Genomic DNA, 6000 nt, shown 5'->3' with positions numbered 1-6000 from the left:
GTGTGTGTCTGTCTGTCTATGTGTGTGAGTGTGTTTGTGTATGTGTGTGTTTGGGACTCAGTGTGTGTGTCTTTGTGTGTGTGTCTGTGGCTCAGTGTGTTTGTGTGTTTGTCTGTCTCTTTATGTGTGTGTGACTCTGTGTGTGTGTGTGTGTGTGTTTGTGTTTGTCTCTTTATTTGTGTGTGTGTGTCTGTTTGTCTCTTTATGTGTGTGTGTGTGTCTGTCTATGTGTGTGAGTGTGTTTCTGTATGTGTGTGTCTGTGACTCAGTGTGTGTGTCTTTGTGTGTGGGTCTCTGTGTGTGTCTGTGGCTCAGTGTGTTTGTGTGTTTGTCTGTCTCTTTATGTGTGTGTGACTCTGTGTGTGTGTGTGTGTATCTTTATGTGTGTGTGTGTGTGTGTGTATCTTTATGTGTGTGTGTGTGTGTGTGTGTGTGTTTGTGTTTATGTTTGTGTCTGCGTGTGTTTGTCTCTATGTGTGTGTGTTTGTGTATCTGTGTGTTTCTCATTGCAGGGTAGCAAAGGATCATTAAATTGTAAACATCATCAGCCACATAATGAGGGAAGCAGTATCAAATCAATGCTTTACAAGCTTTTGATCAATCTGAGGAGTGGTGTCTTCATGCTGCAAACTACCTCAATTGTGCTTTGCTCCAATTTCCTTTCTGCTATTTAGGTATTCCGATTGGTGTCAATCCCAAAAGAAAGGTGGTGTGGGATCCTATAATTAGGAAAATTGAGGATAGGCTGAACAGGTGGAAGATGGGTAGGGGTGACCAAATCCTGTTCTCGGAAGATGGTTGGGCTGAGGATGGGATTCCCCTAAAAGACCAATTTCCAGAAAGGCAGAAATTGATGATTTCTGGGTGGAAAATCCTAATTTGGTTAAGCCAGAAATTCTGCAGCATTTGCAGAGCAGGTTCAAATTAATTGAAGTTATGTACAAGCACTGTAGCTTTTACAAAAATAAGCACTGCAGCTTATTTAAGGCAGAAATTCTGCAGCATCTGCAGTATGTGGGTAGAAAAAGAGTGGGAGTGGAACTTTAAATGGAGAAGACACTTGTTTGACAGAGAGCTTGAGATGGCTGATTGTTTCCTTAATGATGTTGCTGGCAGCTGTATTCAGATTCACAAAAAAGATGAGTGGATCTGGAAAACAGACCCTATTGGACAATATTCGGTAAGAAGCGCTTATAATATGCTCAAAGGAGTGGATGTTGAGGAGGATAATGTGTGGGTGTTTGAGGAGTTATGGAAGATTCGAGTCCCAACTAAAATCACTACTTTTGCATGGAGGCTATTAAAGGAGAGACTACAAACAAAGACAAATTTGAGGAGGAGAAGGGTGGCAATTAATGACACATTATGCCCATTCTGTGGGAATTCTGAGGAGAATGAAGCACATGTATTTTTGACATGTGATAAAATACTTCCATTATGGTGGGAATCTATGACATGGGTCAACATTCATGGAGCTTTTCCGCAGAAACCGTGGCAGCACTTTTCCCAGCATGCGTTCTGTTTGCCTAGTAGAATTCGTCTTAACCGATGGAGAAGTTGGTGGCTGGCCCTCACATGGACAGTGTGGCAGCACCGGAATAAAATCATCTTCTCAAATGAAACTTTTGATGGTAACAAGTTAATGGAGGATGCTATTTTTACATTATGGACATGGCTGAAGAACTTTGAGAAGGACTTTGCCTTCACCTACAGCTATTGGTCGTCTAACATAGCATCAGGATTTGTCTTTTCAGGGGGGTAGAAACCATAGACAGTGGGTGTTGTAGGTCTTTGTAATACCTAGCTTTGGTTCCTTGCGAGACTGATCTCAGTCTGAGCTTGGAACCATGTTGCTAGCAAGTCAATCTAATTCATGTACTGTTTTGTACCTCTGATACTCACAATATATATAAATATAATTTATCTTTGTTGATAAAAAAAATGTGGGTGGAAAAATAAGCACTGTAGCTTTTAAAATTAAATTAATTGAAGTTATGTACAAGCACAAGTTCAAATTAATAAGGTTTGACAGAAGGTTTTCTATTTTTTAAAAAAATTTCACTGCAGCTTTTTGAGAAGTTAAAATGGAAGCATCTTTATTAATTACAATTGAAGTATATAAGTTGGTTTTAACATATAGGAGATAAGGTTTAATTACCACAGGGAGTGGTTATTCAAAATAACATTGATGAAGGTGGGGGATGGAGAGAAAATTAGATTCTAAGGTTTATTGCAGAATTTCATGTGAATGCTTCATTTCCTAAGGGACTCAATTCCTCATTCATTGAAACCAGTATGCAACATTTTACATCAAACACCAGTATATAACATTTTAAAGCAAACACCACTATATAATATTTTAAATGAAACAGCAGTATATACATACTAGTTCCTACGTACATACCTGGAGTTGCTATAACCCGAACGACCTTCAACAACAATGTCAATTAAAAGTAGTCTATGATAACCTGAAAAAAAAAAAACCAATGGTCATGGACATGGCTGACACATTTGGAGAAGGATTTTGGTATTCATTTCAACCAATGGTCATCCAATATCAGAGCAGGATTTAATCCTTTAAAAGAAATGGAAGCCATTAAACCAAAGTCAATACTCATGAATGCTAGAACATCCATCAAGAATGATAACAAAAAAGTAATTTAAATTAAATTCATGTTAGTTTTTATATTTTATGATCACTCCTGATTCAAGACAAAATCAATTACTAATTATCATGTATTCTTTTCCAAAATGGCCTCGGGATCTGCGGTTGGTGTCTGCCAATACTGTCACAAGAAAATTGTCTCCTTTGTGAGGCAAGGTTATTAATCCTATTATTGAATCTTTTTAAAAATGTTATCCACTAGTATATAGACATAGCAGAAAAGCTTCAAGTTGAGGAAGACACACATGTGGAGGACAGCCAAAGAGGTAGGTAAGGGGCTTTTAGAAGTTAGGACAGCCTCCCACGAGTACCTAAGCACATGACAAACTCGTGTTGCTGTGCTGGCTGTCACCACACACTACAGAAACAAAACAATCATGTAAATGCAAATCGTACGCCACAGACTCACTCTCTGCATAATGTAATGTATATATTTTCCTTTCAATTTTTCATCTTTGTTTGATTGTCTTCCCATCCCATGTGGTGTGCAGCAAGAGAGAACCCCTTAGGTTGCTCCTCAAATGCTTATGAATCTCTTTTAAGGCAGAAATCTAGAGCTAAGTGGTTAAAAGAAGGGGACAACAACTCAGCTTATTTCCATAAACTTATAAATTTCAGAAGACATTATAATGGTCTTCAAGGAATTCTCATTCATGGTGTATGGATTTAGAACCCCAATGAAGTTAAGAATGAAGCTGTGAATTTTTTTTCTCAACAGATTCACTGAACAACAGCTTTTCAGACCCACCCTTGATGGAGTACAATTCTCTTCAATTAACCAAAGGCAGAGGGAGGAATTGATTGCTCCTTTCTCGGATCATAAGATCAAAGAAGCAGTGTGGAGTTGTGGTGGGGACAAATGTCCTGGACCTGATGGATTCAACTTCAATTTCATTAAAGAATTTTGGGGAGTGCTGAAAATTGACTTCAGAAGATTTGTAGATGAATTCCATGTGCATGGAAGCTTCCCTAGAGGCAGTAATGCTTCCTTTTTGGCTTTAATTCCCAAAGTTAAACACCCTCAGTCCTTTGATGATCACAAACCAATCTCCTTGATTGGGTGTATGTACAAGGTGATAGCTAAGTTATTAGCAAATAGACTGAGGCATGTTATATCTGTCCTTATTGATGAGAGACAAACAACCTTCATCAAAGACAGACACATCCTTCATGGCATATTAATTCTCAATGAGGTGATTGAGGAAGCTTGTAGAAGCAAAAGGCCAGTTATGGTCTTCAAGGTGGATTTTCAAAAGGCCTATGACTCAATCTCATGGGCTTTTTTGGATTATATGCTGCAAAGAATGGGCTTTTGTCCCAAATGGAGACAATGGATTTCTGCCTGCCTCAATTCAGCAACCATGACAATGTAATTCAAGTTATTTCCACAAGCTCATCAACTATAACCGCAGGACCAATGCAGTAAATGGAGTGATGATTGGAGGGTCATGGGTTGAGGAACCAAATACAGTAAAAGAAGCAATCCGCAATTTCTTTAAGAGCAGATTCAGTGAGCCCGATTATGACAGACCAGAAATTAATGGGGCAAATTTTTGAACTATTGGACAGCAGCAAAACGCAATGCTGGTTAAGCATCCCCAGGCCCTCAATGACTTCAGGCCTATTTCATTAATAGGTTGTGTCTACAAGATCGTGGCAAAGATTTTGGCAAATAGATTGAAAAAAGTGTTGCCGGATGTAATTGATGAGCACTCCTAAAGGGTAGGCATATGCTGCATGGTGTGCTGATTGCCAATGAAATTATGGAGGAGGCAAAAAGGTGTAAAAAACCTTGTTTGGTGTTTAAGGTAGACTATGAAAAAGCCTATGATTCTCTCTCATGGAAGTTCTTAATTTACATGATGTCAAGACTAGGTTTCTGCCCCCAAATGGCTACAATGGATCACAGGATGCCTCCATTCAGCCTCCATATCTGTTTTTGTTAATGGAAGCCCTACTAGAGAATTTTCTCCGCATAGAGGTCTCCGACAAGGAGATACTCTTGCACCCCTGTTGCTCAACATTGCTGCTGAAGGTCTTACTGGCCTAATGAGAGAGGTTGTGGCTACAAATCACTATAAAAGCTTCGCTGTGGGGAAATATAAGGAACCCGTCAGCATTCTACAATACGCCGATGACATTATTTTCTTCGGGGAGGCAACAATGGAGAATGTGAGGGTTATCAAATCAATTCTCAGAGGTTTTGAGCTAGCTTCTGGTCTTAAAATTAATTTCCCAAAAAGCCGCTTTGGAGCAATCCTAACAGCGCTTCCTATATACTTTTTCTCATTTTTCAGGGTTCCCAACATTGTAGCAGACAAGCTAGTCAAGATCCAACGCAATTTTCTTTGGGGTGGAGGCCTGGAGCAAAGAAGGATCGCCTGGGTAAGGTGGGATACAGTCTGTCTTCCTAAGGAGAGAGGAGGTTTAGGTGTAAAAGACTTGCGAAAATTCAATATAGCATTGCTTGGCAAGTGGAGATGGGAGCTGTTCCACCAGAATGGACAGTTGTGGACTAGAATATTGAACTAAAAATATGGGGGGTGGAGAAATTTAGATGAGGAAAGAAATAGCAGCTTACACTCCTATTGCTGGAAGGACCTAAGGTAGCTCAATCAAATAGAGGAGTGAATAAAAATAAAGGATCAAATAGAGTGGAAGGTGCATTGTGGAGACATGACCAGATTTTGGGATGACAAATGGTTAGGGGGGGACAGAACTTTAATGGACAAATTTCCTACGCTGTATCAAGTTTCTAACCAACAACAACAAACTATCAGACTCATGGGAAGCCACAAGGAGGAAGGGTGGGAATGGAATTTCAATTGGAGGAGAAACCTATTCGATAGTGAAGCTTCAATGGCTGCAGAATTCCTATAGGAAATAGGACTGATATCAATTCAACAACATGGAGCAGATTCTTGGATTTGGAAGCAACATTCGAGTGGTATTTATTCGACCAACACTGCTTACAAGTTTCTGATGGAGGAAATAAGGGGGGATCCAGTGGATGGGAGTTTTGTGTTTCTGTGGAAGCTTAAGATACCACCTAAGCCAAAGATATTTACCTGGCAACTCATCAAAGACCGCTTACCAATGAAGCTGAACCTAAGAGGGAGACAAGTGGAGATAACTGACCCAATGTGCCCACTATGCAACAATTCTGAGGAGGATGCAACACACCTTTTCTTCAACTGCAACAAGGTCCTCCCCTTGTGGTGGGAGTCACTTTCATGGGTTAAGTCAGTGGGTGCTTTCCCCAAAGAACCCAAAGATCATTTTATGCAGCATACTATAAGGAATGCTACACGATCAAAAGATATGAGATGGAGCTG

This window comes from Glycine soja, chromosome 15 (assembly GCF_004193775.1).
Source record: "Glycine soja cultivar W05 chromosome 15, ASM419377v2, whole genome shotgun sequence".
Lineage (NCBI taxonomy): Eukaryota > Viridiplantae > Streptophyta > Magnoliopsida > Fabales > Fabaceae > Glycine > Glycine soja.
The sequence above is the reverse complement of the archived record's forward strand: the minus strand, read 5'-3'. Positions refer to the sequence as shown.